Source organism: Haemaphysalis longicornis, unplaced genomic scaffold, assembly GCF_048455015.1.
Source record: "Haemaphysalis longicornis isolate Haplotype H1 unplaced genomic scaffold, Haemaphysalis longicornis Haplotype H1 scaffold_5, whole genome shotgun sequence".
NCBI lineage: Eukaryota > Metazoa > Arthropoda > Arachnida > Ixodida > Ixodidae > Haemaphysalis > Haemaphysalis longicornis.
The window spans coordinates 166,544,777-166,562,080 of record NW_027526385.1 but is presented as its reverse complement, the minus strand read 5'-3'; positions in this window follow the sequence as shown (position 1 = coordinate 166,562,080).

The window sequence follows — 17,304 nt, the reverse complement described above, 5'->3', positions numbered from 1 at the left end:
CGCTAACACTACCGAAGCCAAGCAGCGATTTCTGTACTCGGTCGTGAGTGGCCGTACTCCATCGACCGCATGCGCCCACTACCGACCCGCCACCTTCTATCGTTTGCTACAGTACCGGAAGTGCTCCTAAGACGATTCGATGCCATCCACTGCATTATTTTGGTTCGTGCACGATTATCATCCAGGGAAACTTTATCTACCCAACCAACCTTTCATTCAGCATATTTTGGCTTATTTTGGTGCCGCAACCACTGTCCTGGGGTTCCTTGGGGTGAGGCTCCTGTTTCTCAGGCGATGGCAGTCGAGGAGAGAATTCTGAACGCCCTCTCGAATGGCTGCGATTCTGGGAATTCCTGAACGAACGATCTGAGAACCAGATTTTTCTGATGTGCCGCTGATGATCCGCGTCAGACTTGAAACCCTCTTCTTGTTTCCTTGCTTTCTCTTTCAGCTTCATTTCCCCCTGTTGCTTCCTCATAATGTAGGGCGTTCGGAAAAGTGACTTGCACATTTTGTCCCCGGTTACATGATCTTTAACACATCAGCACCTCAGCACAGATGTGTGTTTCTTCGACGGCGAGATTTCCCTAATCCTCTGCACTTTTCATGTGGACTGTCCAACACGTCGGATGGATGTCCCAGCTCATGGCATTTGAAACACACTTCTTATCTCGTATTGCAGAGAAAACACTTCAATGGCGCCCCGAAAGACATCATCCATTTCCGGACATAGTCATCACCCAAAGTAGTGATCACGGACTTTGAGTTGCCCATCATCCGCACACCGAGAATGGGAGGATTCTACCCGTGTGGGAAGCCCTATTCCAGTTCTTTCTCCGACAGCCTCACATCGAGTCCGTGCACTACTCCCTTGCCACTGCTTTGGGGTGCCTCCATGTAGTTGGTCACTTCGTACTCCTTGCCGTCGAGCTTTATGGAATTCGGCGCCAACATTTTATTGGCATCGTCCCCGTTTGGCGTGCTGTATATTAGGGTTCCTTGCTTATCATTCACGACGATCCTGTCGCCCTCTTGACCTTTGCACCACGGAATGGCGGCCGCCATCCTTATTGCTCCCCAAACCTAAACGTGCTGAGTAAAATTTCTCAAACTCGATATGCAGACGCATGTCCATTGTGCCATCAAGAAAACCCCGCACTCTACCACACCACATGGGAATGCCAAAGAACAATGGCCGTCCCCAACATCAGAAACCCTAATGCGGAGCAATGGGAGGCACTTCTGGGCAGCGCCTGCTGTGAAGACGACATCGGTCTGATTCAGCGGGCACGCAAAGCTGCAGAGGCCGTTGGAGCCATGGATTAAGGGTACCACCCCTGCTGACACCGTAGGGAACTGTTGCACGTAGCACGAGCCCATGGTGGAGTGCCGCCAAAACAATAAAAATCATAAATTAACGTTTTTCCTTCTCTTCCTCCTTCGTCTCCTCCCAAACCACTGGCACCGAAAGCTTGGTTAGCGTCAACACTTCCTTGGACCTGAAAGTAATCTTGTGATCCGCGCTTGAAAGGCACCGCCTGCGCGATGCAACTGACCGCTCAGTGAGCTTTCTTCTCTCCGCTTTCTACGAGGGTCCCACGCTGACGCCATACTTATCCTTGTAGCCGGACGATGCGATCTTGCCGGCTTCCTCACCTCCGCCGCTGAGGGACGTTATCTTTGTGGCGCCATTTTTTCGTGCCCGTTTTAGGGGCGAAGCTCCTCTTGCCCGGGCCCTGTCCCGGCCGTACATGGCACATAAATGAGGATTGTGGCAGGATCCCCCTAAGGATTGGCCAACCAAAGATTGGCCGAAGAAGTCACAACGTTCAACGTGTTTGTTGCTATCTAACAAGGAGGAAAGGAAAAAGAGGTTGTCATTCGTCGCCTCCGAGCTCAAGAACCTTGCTCGGGCCCTGTGCCATCCCTCGTTGCTGCCATACACGGCGAAATTATGATGCTTGTGGCAGGATCCCCCTAGGAATTGACCAAGCAAAGATTGGCCCAAGAAATCAAAACGTTCAACGCGTTCGTTACTATCCAACAAGGAGGAGAGGAAGAAGAAATTGTCGTTCGTCGCCTACGAGCTGAAGACACGTAACGGGGGTTCGCGACACAAGACGCTCTGCAGAAGGCGACGGCCAAGGTGCTAAAATGTCACCCACCAAATCCGCCAACTTACCCATTGAGTATAGGACAGTTGCAAGTTGGGCGAGTTGTTAACGTGTTCATACTTAATCACAGCGCGAAAAACGGGACAGACAGAAGACCAACCACTGGATAGGCGCTGACTCTCAACCAAATTTATTGAAAACCCGCCACAAACATTTATACTGAAGGCAAATAACGCCGCAACTGTCAAAGTAGTATACAAAAACAAACAAAACCAGATAAAAGGGCAAAAGGGAACGACTTCTTTGTCGTTATCCATGAACTGGACCTCTTTATCAATAAGCACTGCTGAAGGGTGGCTTACACACTTCTCGCCCCTCATGGTAATGTGATAAGCTTCAACTATCTCGCGGTGTAGCTGCTTCGGGTGCTTGGTAAGAATATCAGTTTCCTGAAACACCGGGTGGCAGCCGCACGTGTGGCAGTGTGAGGGCAAAGGCGGTCGCGGACGTTTGTCAAAGGAGAGCGCATGCTCTCGCAATCTAACATTAGCGTACCTACCAGTCTGCCCTATGTATGACGCGCCACACGAGAGAGGGACTTGGTACACGACGCCGGTTTGGCAATCCGCATACCTGTGCTCATGGTTTCTGCAACACCCTTATTTCGCGGCCCATTCTTCAAACGAAGCCTTTCTTTGTACGGCAGCGCACATTCCCTCCAATTTACGTGGGGCGGAAGAAAACCAACGTGACACCATACCGACTGGCAAGGTTCCTTAAACCGTGCGACGTACAGTGTACATAGGGAATCACGGCCAGTTTACTTCCGTGCCAGTCGGTATGGTGTCACGGTGGTTTTTTCCTCCCCACGTAAATTGGGGGAATGTGCGCTGCCCTACAAAGAAAGTCTTCGTTAGAAGAAAGAGCCACGAAATAAGGGTGTTGCAGAAACCATGAGCACAGGTATGCGGATTGCCAAACCGGCGTCGTGTACCAAGTCCCTCTATTGTGTGGCGCGTCATACATAGGGCAGACTGGTAGGTACGCTAATGTTAGATTGCGAGAGCATGCGCTCTCCTTTGACAAACGTCCGCGACCGCCTTTGCCCTCACACTGCCACACGTGCGGCTGCCACCCGGTGTTTCAGGAAACTGATATTGTTACCAAGCACCCGAAGCAGCTACACCGCGAGACAGTTGAAGCCAATCACATTAGCAAGAGGGGCAAAAAATGTGTGAGCCACCCTTCAGTGGTGCTTACTGATAAAGCGGTGCAGTTCATGGATAACGACAAATAAGTCATGTTCCCTTTTGTCCTTTTATCTGGTTTTGTTTGTTTTTGTATGCTACTTTGACAGTTGCGGCGTTGTTTGCCTTCGGTATAAATGTTTATGGTTGGTTTTCAATAAATTTAGTTGAGAGTCAGCGCCTGTCCAGTGGTTGGTCTTCTGTCTGTCCCGTCTTTCACGCTGTGATTTAGTATGAGTTTTTCATGGAGATTCTCATCGTCCCACCAAGCCGTACAAAATCACCACAAACATCAACGTCGTCGACGCGCTTGTCAAAGAAGCGGTGGAAAGCTTGACGTGTCGAGTCTTTATATGATGTGTAGGCGAATGTTTCACGGTTTTACCGATAAGCATTTTAGCTTCGCCCCTCTCATCATCATTCACTTCGTGGAGATGGCGGGATTTTTTTTGCTGCTGCTGAAGTTCCGCGACACGCTTCTACACTTTTGTCACCCAGTCCGCGCTTTCCATTTCTGCCGGATCGACATCCCTAGTGTTTGCGATCACTTCCATTGTCATGGGGCGGCATAGACTATCCGCGATCCAACGCTGGGTCCTTCAGACGCCCTGCCAGCTGCCTGAACACTAGGCCTAATTTTCGGCGCCGCGAGGCGTATTTGGTGGTCGAACACAAAATACGCGATAAAATACTTCAAAGTTCACTCACTGCCTTGAAATGGTGTCCACAGGTTCCTTACGACGACACACTGATTGAGGCCAGAACCTGGTGCCTCCTCGAAACGCAATCTTTCTTCTGGCAACCAGCCGCCCCCAGTCACTCCCCTCCTTTTTCTTTTCTTACTGTGCCCAGCCTGCGGCGTCAATGACAGACCCTCTTCGAGTGCCCGCACTCCCCCATCCCTCCTTTCCAAGCGCGCACGCCATGGGAACAAGTGCTGCGGTTATCGACCCTGGCGACGCAGGTCATCCTCGTCTCGAGGTTCGAACTGGTCGCAGAGGCCCTTTTGACCCTCCCCTTGACCCAGCCGTGAATACAGTGGTACATCTATCTATCTATCTATCTATCTATCTATCTATCTATCTATCTATCTATCTATCTATCTATCTATCTATCTATCTATCTATCTATCTATCTATCTATCTATCTATCTATCTATCTATCTATCTATCTATCTATCTATCTATCTATCTGTCTATCTATCTATCTATCTATCTATCTATCTATCCATCCATCCATCCATCCATCCATCCATCCATCCATCCATCCATCTATTCATCTGCCTGTCTGTCTGTCTGTCTGTCTGTCTGTCTGTCTGTCTGTCTGTCTGTCTGTCTGTCTGTTTGTCTATCTATCTATCTATCTATCTATCTATCTATCTATCTATCTATCTATCTATCTATCTATCTATCTATCTATCTATCTATCTATCTATCTATCTATCTATCTATCTATCTATCAATGTATCTATCTATCTATCTATCTATCTATCTATCTATCTATCTATCTATCTATCTATCTATCTATCTATCTATCTATCTATCTATCTGTCGGTCTGTCTGTCTGTCTGTCTGTCTGCCTGTCTGTCTGTCTGTCTGTCTGTCTGTCTGTCTCCCCGAAAAGGTGCTGAAGCAATCCTGCGGTTCGGGGTAGCGGATGGGAAACCTGCTCCGTGCACAAGTGAGACGGCCTGATGAAAATACGGCGTTTTTAGTGTGAACAGGGGCCGCCACCTGTGGCTTCCGGTTGCCGCTTGGTAACGGAGCTCATACGTGCCCTCAGTAAGCAACCGCAAAGGACAGATTAGGAGCCATAAACCGAGCCATTTATTTCGAACTCCTATAGAACCGGATTTCTGCATAAACGGGACCCTCTAATTGTATATCACGAAGCCGTATAAAGCTTCATTTAAAAAACTAGTGCTCTACCGCCCTGCGAACCAGCAAAACCTGCGAAGATTGGACCGGTCCACTGAGTGCAAAACCAAACATATTTGCTTGTAATTTGCGGCTGAGCCTCCTTTCTAGCCAATTACCTCAATAAACTTGGAAAGACCCGAACTTAGAAAGACCCGAACATCGTATCATTGCAGGAAACCGGCACGAACGTTAAATTCGCCGGCTACAAAGGTTTACAACGCTATCATGATATAAAACGAAAAATTTATTTCAATGAAATATCCCAGCCGAAAGGCTTGAATTATATAGTGATAATATCCCTCATGATTTTGTTCTGTACCCCACTAACTGTTCCGCAACCACAGTTTAAATAGTGAACGTATACAGCAATCATAAGGCCTCCAGTCACAATTTTATTCCCCTATTTTCCCTTCCTAAAATGAGTCTCAATAGCGTAGGCTCCCAAATGTGGGTGATTTCAACGCGCCTCATACTGCATGGGAATACTCGCACTGCACCAAGAAAGGCCGCCTTGTGTGGGATCAAATACAAGCGCATCGTCTTACTATAAAAACGAATCCCCTCGTCCCGACCAGGGTAGGCAACATAACACAACGCGATTCCACTCCTGACCTAACCCTTGCTCATCACTTCAACAATGTTCATTGGCATTGCGCCGACCATTGGCTTGGTAGTGACCATTATATCATTCAGATTGAGCTCACTCTTGCTCAGCGTGTCAAGTCGCACCCCAAGCAGTCATACATCACCGACTGGGATGAATTCAGGCGTATTCGTACGCAAGATGAGAATGCTACACTTCAAGGAGATGCTAAAAACCTCCAAAGATGGGTTCCCGAGTTACTGACAGACGCACGCAACGCCAGCAAACAGGTGGATCCTGACCATCCATCAGATGCTTTGGAGTGCCATCTGCAACACTTGTGGATGGCATACGGAAACATACAGGTCCGGTGGAAAGGAAAAAAATTACCCCACCTTCCTGCGAGGAGAACCCTGTGGAGATGCGACGCATCTTGGTGGTTCACTTGGTGTTTCCGTTGGGTTGATTCTCTAATTGCGTGAAACGTGTGAGGAACGCGTATGATGTATTCTTTATTTAACACGTGGCGTAACGTTAACGATGACTGCCTTGTGGTCGCTGAAGTGTACGGGTAGTGGATGGTGAAGTAACGGGACCACCGTGCAATTTGCAGCGAAGATCAAGTCTATGCACGTGCCCGAAATCGGAACGTCGGTGCTGGAATGACCGCGGCTATGACGCAACGTGGCGCGGCTATGACGCAACACAATCCAACACAATCCACTTTAATCCAATCCAATTCAATCCAAGCCAAGCCAAGCCAACCCAATAGAATCCAATCCAATGCCCCTCGCGAGAGAGTGTTCGCTATCGGAGAGGAGAGGGGGTGAGCGGCGGAGAGCGCATCTCTCGCGGCGAGGAGAATGAGGGAGGGGTATGGACGGACAACAACAACGCCGTATGGAGGGACAAGGCGAGTAAATGAGACGCAGTCGCATCTAAAAAGCACAATCGCAAACTTCGCCGCAAATTGGCAGAATTAGACAACAAAATCCGCGATCACACTGACCGTCTCGCCCGCGATCAGTGGGGACAAGTATGCGACCAAATGAGAGGGAACCTAGACATGAAGCGAACATGGGCCTACTTAAACACCTGCTAGACCCCGGTAGTTCTAAAACAAAACAAAATCACCGCCTCACCACGATCATTCACAACTTTTCCGGCACGGATGGGGAACTCCTAGACCAAATTTGTTCCCTATACGTACCTTCCGGTCCAAAACAGCCCCTACAGGAGTATAAAGGTATCAGCAATAACAGTCCCGACTCTGCAATTACTGAGTCGGAGGTACGAGGGGCTCTTCCCCAACTGAGACCGGGCTCGGCACCGCGACCGGACTGTATCACTAACAAAATGCTTCGCAACTTGACGATAGCTCTATTTCGACCCTTACAGCATATTTTAATAATTGCTGGAAGCACGGAACCCTGCATAAACATTACAAGCACACTAAAATCACCGTCATCCCCAAGCCGGAAAAGCCACTTTCCATCGAACATCTCCGGCCCATTTCCCGCACCTCATGTTTGGGAAAAGTCTTCGAACGCGTCATCCTCACGCCTCGCACCAATAATCTCAATTCCACAGACGCCTTCCGCATTCTATGATTGGCTTTCGTAACGGCTTATCCCCACAGGACGTCCTCTTTCAGTTACACCACGAAGTGATAACTCCCCCCAGTAGGCTCAATTCGGCGGCCATCCTGGCCTTGGAACTCGCTCAGGCTTTTGATAGAGTTTCACACACCGCCATTCTGCGCGGATTATAATCTATAAACCCGGGACAGCGAACAGACAACTATGTTTGCAGCTTTCTCACGGCACGAACGGCAATCCTTTAAATCGGACACAACATATCAGAAACCTTGAATTTGCCATCCATAGGTACGCCGTGACGGGCGGTATTATCCCCGATGCTTTTTAATCTGGCCTTGCTAAATATCCCCAAAGAATTACAGAAAGTTCCCCGTCTGCGCTTCAGTGTTTACTCTGATGACATCACTCCCTGGGTGACAGGAGGCAGTGACGCGCACATTGAAGAGACCTTACAAAATAGTGAAAATATTGTAGTTAAACAAGCCGAGTGAGCAGGCGTTATATGTTCACCTAACAAACCGAGCAGCTGGTTTTGCCAACCAAAAGGGCAGCCCGCGCAATGTCAGATATCCCAATCACTGTTAATGGTTATTCAGTATCGGAAGTTCAAGTACTATCAAGTTATCAGGCTCCTTATACAGCGGAATCGAAACAATACACAATTCGACACCCAGTTAACTAAGCATGTTGTCCAAACAATTGGTATCATAAAAAGCATTGCCCACCGCCGGCATGGGCTGTGTTAGAAAGAGATCGCGACTCATTCAGGCCTTCGTGATCAACATACTCCCTCGTCTACCTCCATGCCAGTGTTGCTGAGTTTCAGAAAATCAAATGCTTCATTAGAAAAGCATACAAAGCGGCACTTCAGATACCCCTGTACTCTTTCACTGCCAGGTTAGACCGTCTGGGCATCCATTATAATGCCGAGGAGCTTGTGGAGGCGCACCTGACAGGACGAATAGCCCGCCTATCTACTACCTCAACCGGTCTGCACATCTTAGACCGACTCGGGATTCGTGCCCTTACTTTGCACGCTCATAAATCCTCCCTTTCCTCGCGGTATTCACGCTCGACTTGTCGTCCGTCCTGTGCCACGCAACATGCACTTTGTGTATCATATGTTTCGCAGAATGCAACGAGCGCAGGCTCTTCAGTGACGCCTACCTAAGATCAGATATTTTATACGTGGACGCGGTAGAACACCGTCACCAAGATGCTTATGCTCTGGCCATATCGAATCAGCCGGACGACCCCCGTTATGTTGCCTTACAGTTCACACCCCTTGCCCTGCCACAGTGGAGGAGGCGACAATTGCGCTCGCCCTGTCACATAGGCCGACCCCAAAGATCGTAGTCTCTGATTCAAAGACGGCCGTTCAAAATTTCGCCCGTAGTCACATTTCGCCACTGGCACTCAATTGTCGCTCAAAATCCTCAGACTTCCCCGGTAGACCTGCTGTGGATCCCGGCGCACTCGGGACTTGGGGGGTACGAGGCGGCAAATGACGCGGCTGGAGAATTCGCAATCCGAGCGGGAACCAGCCTACTTCCTTACCTCGGGCCCGATCCGCAGAGACCGCCTAATTACGTATCATGACTAGAGACCGGAACTTTAGGCACAAAAAATTACAGTTTTAGGTGCTCTAATAGGGACTGAAAAGTGTCATTTAGGCATTTATAGACACCAAATACTGTTGTTTAGGGCACATATAGGCTGAATTCATATTTACTTCAGCAGCATATTTTATGACAAATTTATGACTTGCAGTAAAAACAGCGCACAATTTACCTCTTGTACTGTGGGAAAGTAATTTTTTTATTCCTGAAAATCAGCCACACACGAGTTGCCATATTAACAGATTTACGTGAAACTCAGAGTGATTCGACAACAAAAGAAAAGTTTAAAAACAGTGGCAAGGCACGCCCATCTCAATTATTTGCGCCCTGAAGTCGTACCTCATTTCGGTCGATAACTGCGTGCGGAAAAACAACACTCAACGTTCACTGAAGTCGGAGGAGCGCGCTTGTTCTTCGGGACTCTTCGTGATTCCATCTGGAATATACTTTTGTTTGGTGCTCAGAAACTTCGGCAGCTCTTTTAGCACGTCCAGGAATTTCATGTCACACGGAATGGCAGATTGTCAGACAGGAATGGCGCTATCCGAAACCGGTCCTTTGGGGATTGTGGCGGGTAAGTCCTGGACCTTCGAAATGAGCTCAGCATTCTTTGTCAGAGTGGCGGAAAAGCTCTGAGCTGCGGAAATATGCTTTTTGCTAAGAGTGTGAAATAAGCACACAAACGTGCCGAGCCACGTTCAAGTGTAGTGTGGTGTAAACAATTTTGGCTGGGGCGACTTTGTTGTCTGCAATGGTGTTATTAGTACCGGCGAGTGTAATTGTAGTAAATTTCCGCCCTTAGTCGAATTTGTAGGTCGTAGCAATAGGACATCTGGTGGAAGAGGTACAATCGCTAACTGCTGCTTGAAGGCACAACTGCAAACGGAAGAAATATTTTAATTTCACGTATATATTCGTTGACAGGCAGAACGACCCGCTCAGCTCTTCACAGCACCGTTGAATCCAATGGATTCATCGGTGCCGTGGTTTTAAATGCAGAGCATTTCAGTAACTCACGATGTCACCCGCGTTGACGTCCGTAGTCCGCACCGTCGTTGTCCCTACTATATAAAAAGAAATACTACCCGGCGCCAGGTTTCGATCCCTTGACCCTGCGGGCGGAACGCAATGTACACGGTGCTCTAACCACTGCGCCACAAAGCCGACACAGAATGTGACGCTATGAACCCGCCATATAGCGTTCAAATTACTCATTCAAATTACTGTTGACGAGCGCTCTCTCGCCAGCAGTTGCCACAAGTGCAACAACATTAACGTAACGCAAACTACTTAACGTCGTGCGCCCCCGGAAATGCTTTGCATTTGATAGTGGCCCTCGAGAGGGGGATGTTTCACTGCGTCTTCCTACTGGCCAGTACACTCGTCGCCATCTGTCGGATGTTGTGCGAACCCTTTGCGGCTGATGGCGCGCGATTTGAAACGACATTTTTTTTATTCCGCTAGCAATGGAGGGGCACATGGGGAAAAGTTCTCGCCGTTAGCCCCCGGACACAGCGCGTCAGAAGGACATACAGCAAAACAGCTATTGTGGACAAGGGTGACGTGCGGACCTCTGGCAGCTGGGCCGATGTGACGAGGTCTAGGTGGCTGTCTTCTGCACGGTTTCCGCTTCTGTGCTTGTTTGGCAGGGCTCGCGGATTTTTGTGTGTGTGTGTGTGTGTGTGTGTGTGTGTGTGTGTGTGTGTGTGTGTGTGTGTGTGTGTGTGTGTGTGTGTGCGTGCGTGCGTGCGTGCGTGCGTGCGTGTTTGCGTGCGTGCGTGCGTGCGCGCGTGCGCGCGTGCGCGTGCGCGCGTGTGCGTGTGCGTGTGCGTGTGCGTGTGTGTGTGTGTGTGTGTGTGTGTGTGTGTGCGTGCGTGCGTGCGTGCGTGTTTGCGTGCGTGCGTGCGTGCGCGCGTGCGCGCGTGCGCGTGCGCGCGTGTGCGTGTGCGTGTGCGTGTGCGTGTGCGTGTGCGCGCGTGCGCGCGTGCGTGTGTGCGTGTGTGTGTGTGTGTGTGTGTGCGCGCGCGCGCGTGTGTGCGTGCGTGCGTGCGTGCGTGTTTGCGTGCGTGCGTGCGTGCGTGCGTGCGTGCGTGCGCGCGTGCGCGTGCACGCGTGTGCGTGTGCGTGTGCGTGTGCGCGTGCGCGCGTGCGCGTGTGCGCGTGTGTGTGTGTGTGGGGGGGGGGGGGGGCGCGCGCGCGCGTGCGTGTGCGCGTGCGTGCTTGCGTGTGTGTGTGTGTGTGTGTGTGTGTGTGTGTGTGTGTGTGTGTGTGTGTGTGTGTGTGTGTGTGTGTGTGTGTGTGTGTGTGTGTGTGTGAAGCCAGAGCAGTCCGTGCCGACGAGTGACTCGAAAAACCAAAAAGAGCACATATAACACAAAAAGGCATTTTTAGGAGATAAAAAGGCCATATTGGCCCATATTGTGAAATTGGGCACTAAAAAGTCCATATAGTGAAAATAGGCATTATAGGCACAATAAACTATTTTGCTTAAAATGCCCCCCTTCCCTTAGTTCATGCTTATATGTCAAATAGGCTTGATACGGACTCAAGAAAAAAATGGGCCTTTTGCTTAAAGTTCCGGCCTCTGATCATGTCATACTCACGCATTACCGCCTCGCCCGCCGAGAATACCCCCCGGCGCATCCCCAGCTCAGCAATGAGCAAGCGCGCACTTGGCGACTTCTGCAGGTTAATTCATTATAATGCAGGGCGGTGCTCCATCACATCCACACTTCCCTCTACCCCTCACTTCATTGTCCCGCATATTGCGAGCGCGCCACACTTCCCCATTCCATGTGGGCGTGTCCTTCCAATCCCTTCCCTTTGATCACCCGTCGCGAGCAATGGGAGGGTGCGCTGGGTAGCTTCGACCCGGGCGTTCAGATCGCCTTGGTGAAACGAGCTGCCATCGTCGCCGCCGACCTCCAAACGGCGGCCACTACGCTTCCCTAACCCCAGTCGCTCAATAAACGTTTTCTTTCTATTTTCCCCCTCTTAGGGCCTCGGCCACGTCGTAGGAATCTTGCTGTTTGTGTAACACACCATCCCAACCAGCTCGACCACTTAGGTAACAGAGCAGGTCGCATTCGGCTGTTAGACGTCCAAGTTAAAACTTCCCCGCAACCCGACGGGCATGCCATAAGTAAGGGCACGATAGCTGCGCGTGTATGCACCCTCTGCTCCCCCCGCCTCCCCCCAGCCACCATCCCTTCACTGAAAACCGTGCATATATAAACAGAAAACGGCTATGGTCACGAACTTAGAAGTCAAAGAAGTCGAAGGTCTGTGGGAAACCCGTCTCTTCGGGAGGCATGTTAAAGTAAACACGGAGGCACCAACCAAAAGAAACTTGTAAAAAATTTTAAAAACTTTAAAACAACAAACAAGACCTTTCGGCTTCCCTACGGCAGCCTTGTAACCAATGGGTCCCAAGTGAAAGACACCATCAAAAGTATTGCTCTCAATGCCATTTAATACGAACACGCAATATCGGCTAATATAGTTTATATTGATAATTAAAATTGCTTAGTATGAATATCTAACGCGTAATATTTGCGAGTTGCTGTTCATCCGCGAAAGATTTGCAGTTACTCGAAGAGCTGGAACGTGTGGCGGAAATGGCGGCAGCAGCGGCTTTCCGTTGTTTCCGTGCCCATTCGCGCTTCGGTTCGGTCCGACCTTTAATTCCGTTCTACTCCACCGAAGTGAACGACATCCTTGAGCCCAATAGGAAGTTAAATTGTGGAAAGCCTCGGGCTTGATTCTAGTGGAAAAACATGTGGCTGTCCGTTTCGCACCCCTGTCGTCGCCATCTTGCTGCTTCTCTGACACCCCACCCCATACACAGTCTGCTCGATTACGGAGGGCAGCAGACATGGTGCATTAAGCATAGAGAGTTTAAATCTCCCGCCAGCACAAGGAGCATGCAATCAGTAGCGGCATGAAGCCCCGGTGTGCGCACGCCCCCTTCCTTCCCAACGCGTGCTCGCATAACCCGACAACCGGTGATGGGTGCATACGTATACGTGAATTACCCCGGCGAATATACCGATCATAATGTATTTCAAGCTCATGAACAAAAATTGGCCGCTTATCTGCTCTTTCCGTGCAAATGTCGTCAAAAGATGATAGACTTTGTAGACATTTGCCAAGGAAATGCCCCCCGTTGCATTCCCGCTCACCACTCATGCTGTTCCTGTTCCGCCGCGCTCATCCGAAGGTAAACACACCAAAGGTTTGTTCAAGGCGATTTGAATTTACCGCGTTCCTCTGCTACATGCCGGGTTCCTGGATGCCAGCGCTGCAGTTAGCCGAGACGCGCGTGAACAGAGGCGGCCGACTTCAAAGTTTGTAGAACCGCGTTGCCGTGCTCCACGAGCGTTCCCAGCAGAACGTGGAACCTAGCTAGTGCAAACTTTCGTTGCTGTTGCCGCGTGATTTCTTATAGGCCGCCAGTTGTTGGCGCGGGCAACATCAGGCGGCGGTTTTCTGCAGTAGATGTAGAATATCATTTGATATCGAAAGCCCATACATCCATGCATTTTTAAATAAAGGAACACTGTAAATATCCCTTGTGTATTAATTTTCGTCTTATCTTTGCGCAATGTCTTGTTCATGTTCAACAAAGTTGACAAGTATGAACATATGAAACGGGCTTAGACGCTCACATTTGGCTGTGAATGCATAAGACTATTACACAGTATACATTTTACTTGGGCCGGGTGGCTAAATCGAGTCACAGACAGACAGACAGACACACACACACAGAGGCAGACATACAGAGAGACCAAAGTTGCTGGGTTTAAGAGCCCAAGAAAGACTATCGTCTTTAATAAAGGGCGCATTCCGGCGTTCCAACCAGAGAAGTTGCTCTTCAACGGGCAGGGATTCCGAGATGCTCGACTAGATGGAATTCTAGGCGGCAATGGCGGAGGCTTTCGCTCATTTTTACCACGACCGTCTTTGTAAATAGCGACCTGCCCATGCGCGCCGATTCTGCGAGCCGAATTTGTTATTGCTTGTTGGATTTTTAAAGCTAAGCTTTCTACCTCTTCCAGCCAACGTTTCTTTCATGGCTCGCGGGACAAGAAACTCCCAAAGCAGCTGGAGAGGTGGGGGGCGCTTTATACTCACGGAGCACAGTGTAGATGGCGCGGCGATAGGGCGCTATTACCCAGCGTTCCCCGTGCTCACTCAAGTGGGCGCGTCGGCGGGACCCATCCGTCGGCTTTGTCGTCTGGTTTACCGACTACAAAGGGCCTGTTTTGGCGCAGCTTCGCGCCTATCCCACGCTTAATTCGCACGGCTTCATTCACTTTTTCAACAGCACCTCCTGGGTAACCCGGACCACATGGAATTAACTGGTTGTACGGCAAAGGTACGTTAAGGATTGGCTTGCAGGACGCAAACACAAAATACAAAATATATAAAGATCACCTACAGACATGTGGCCGCGAGAGAAACGCTATGTTTTACTTACTGCTTGTCAGGAATGGGACTCCGTTTTCTAAATTGCTGAATAACGATTCGGTTGTGTTTTAACAGCTATTACAAAAGACTAATGGAGCAAACGGTTCTGATAAATGGCAGAGGTAAAAGTTCCGTCAGCTTTCACGCCATTCTCAAAGTTACTAAACTAACTAGTTTAAATCGGTATAAATAGGAACCACTCAGCTGGCATGCCAAATTGTTTCCGTGTCTGCGCTTGTGTGGCGCAGTGGTGTAGCCCCGAGCTAGCACATCAGGATGGCTAGGTTCCTCTTTGTCACCCTTGGAAAGACGCTCCTCTCCGTTTTCTTGCTTCTGACGCACGGCCGCGCTACAGCGGCAGCGCCCGCCGCTCGAGCCAGGCAGCGGCCGACGCTGCTCCGTTCGGGACGGCGTTCCCGCGAATCCCTAGTAAGGGCTGGCAGAATCTCTGGTTTCACTCTTTCTAGAGCCACGTGTGTAAATTCGTCTTCACAGCGTGGATTGGAACCATTTTTAGATGCGACGGCATCTCATTTACTCGCCTTGTCCCTCCATACGGCGTTGTAGTTGTCCGTCCACACCCCTCCCCCATTCTCCTCGCCGCGCGAGCTGCGCTCTCCGCCGGTCACCCCCTCTCCTGTCCGATAGCGAACACTCTCTCACGAGGGGCATTGGATTGTATTCGATTGGATTGGCTTGGCTTGGCTTGGCTTGGATTAGATTGGATTTGGATTGGATTGGATTAGAGCGGATTGTGTTGGAATATGTTGCGTCATAGCCGCGCCAGGTTGCGTCATTGCCGCGGCAGGGGGTTCACGGCACATTTCACGGGATGGGATTCACCTAACGGAAACAACAACGGAACCCCCCATGCGTCGCATCTACCCAGGGGCATAGACTTTCATACAAATAAGGGTTCTGGCGAGGGGAGGTGGGAGTAATTTTTTTAGTTCTTTCCGATGCCACTGCACCGGCTGGCGCTACTTTTAACCCACATTTATTTGCTCGGCCTGCCATCGTTGTTACTTTGTCGTTTTCTCGATCTGTTGTGCTCAGCCTTTGCCAATTTCCACTTGGGAACGTACACAACTTCTGTGGGCTCGACGATGCGCTCATATAACCGCTTTTGACACGAAATTGTTACTTGGCTAGGCTGGTGAAAGCACGCTCACGGCCGGCGTTTACCGAACGCGCACCCACTCGGATATCATCCGCACCACAGCTGCTAACCACTTGCTAGCAAGTTTCGTCACGTTTCACGCGTTCGACGGCGCGCGTATATCTTAAAGAATTGACCCCCCCCCCTTAAGCAAAAATATGCAGTGCATTTGAACAGAAGAAATGCAACAAAAAATAACAAGAATACGCACTTTGCGCGCACAGTTTCATATCGCGAAACAAAAGAAAAACACGTAAAGGAAAACTCAGCGCGCGGTTAATTCCCATTGGCTTACGACGCATAGCACGAGTATATAACAAAGAAGAAAACCGTGTGCGTCAGGGTCTCTAAAACAATCGAACATTTTTTTCTCAACTGCCGCTTTTCTCAACAGCTAGACAACTGCTTTTGAAGGACCCACCGGAGCGTTTGGGGTTGACTTTTTCGATTCCACTTATGGTATCTATTGGGGCATCAAATTTGGGGTTTACAAAAAGGGATATATATAATCGTCATTCGAAATTTTCTTTCTGCTTCAGGTCTTTTGAATTGCTGAAGGGAGCTAATTAATGGGTAATTCGGGTTTTATTCATAAGTAAGTTTCCTTTTACGGGCCTCTTTACAGAAATAATTCAGTATTTTGAAGTCCCCACGTATTTCAAAAACCGATTTAGCCCAGGCCAATCCTTTCTTTTGGGTACGTGCAAAAATGTTTGAGCACATCATCATCATTATCATCAGCATCAAATTTTACGCGCACTCTTGGTTGAACTTCAGCTGATGTACAGGCAGTGTAGCAGTGGCATGAAAAGTGATTTTTTCGAAAATGTAGCTGCAGTCAGTGTGATAGCGAGGCTGTAGGTTCTCGCGCCCCCGCTGGATGAGACCGTGAGTGCGCCCTTCATCGAGCGGCCGCGTCAGGAGGCCCGGCGACAAACCTAGCCAAAAGTGAAGGTTCCGATCGCTTCGAAACGAAGGCACTGGATGAAAAGATATCCCGAAGATAACTATGATTCTCATCGCAGGCATTTAGCGGGGACGGCTGTCATCCCAAGTTTGGAAATTGTTGGGACACCACGACGTAGCTCCTACCAACCCGGCGCTCCGTTATGGTGAAACCGCCGCAGCCGGTGAAAACGTTGCCGTGGATTAACGCTCCATTCCGTGGAAAAACATTGCTTTCTGGCAAAATGGAACCGCTCCCACGCACGGATTGGGCCTGTTAGAGTGTTTATATACATCCGAGCCTTCGCATTATACAAATCCGTGCATAGACTAGTTTCGCGTCCAATGGAAGTTTCTCGACGCAAACCGAGAGTCGACAAAATTTCTGCATGCCTAAATGAACGAAAATGCTCGAAAATAAAGAATACCGGTAGCGCTGGCGGCAATATTATAAGTGTAGTTTACTTGTATACGTTGACGTTAGCATAGCAAAGAAATTGTTCTATTGACTTAACCAATAATTATCGTTGCTAGCTGGTATTATATGCTGTGATCTTTAAAATCACCATTGATTGCTACGACTGATACTTTGTATGCGAGGAGTCACCGGTCGCACCGCGAGCGAAGCGAAGCTGCGAGTTCGGGGTTTAA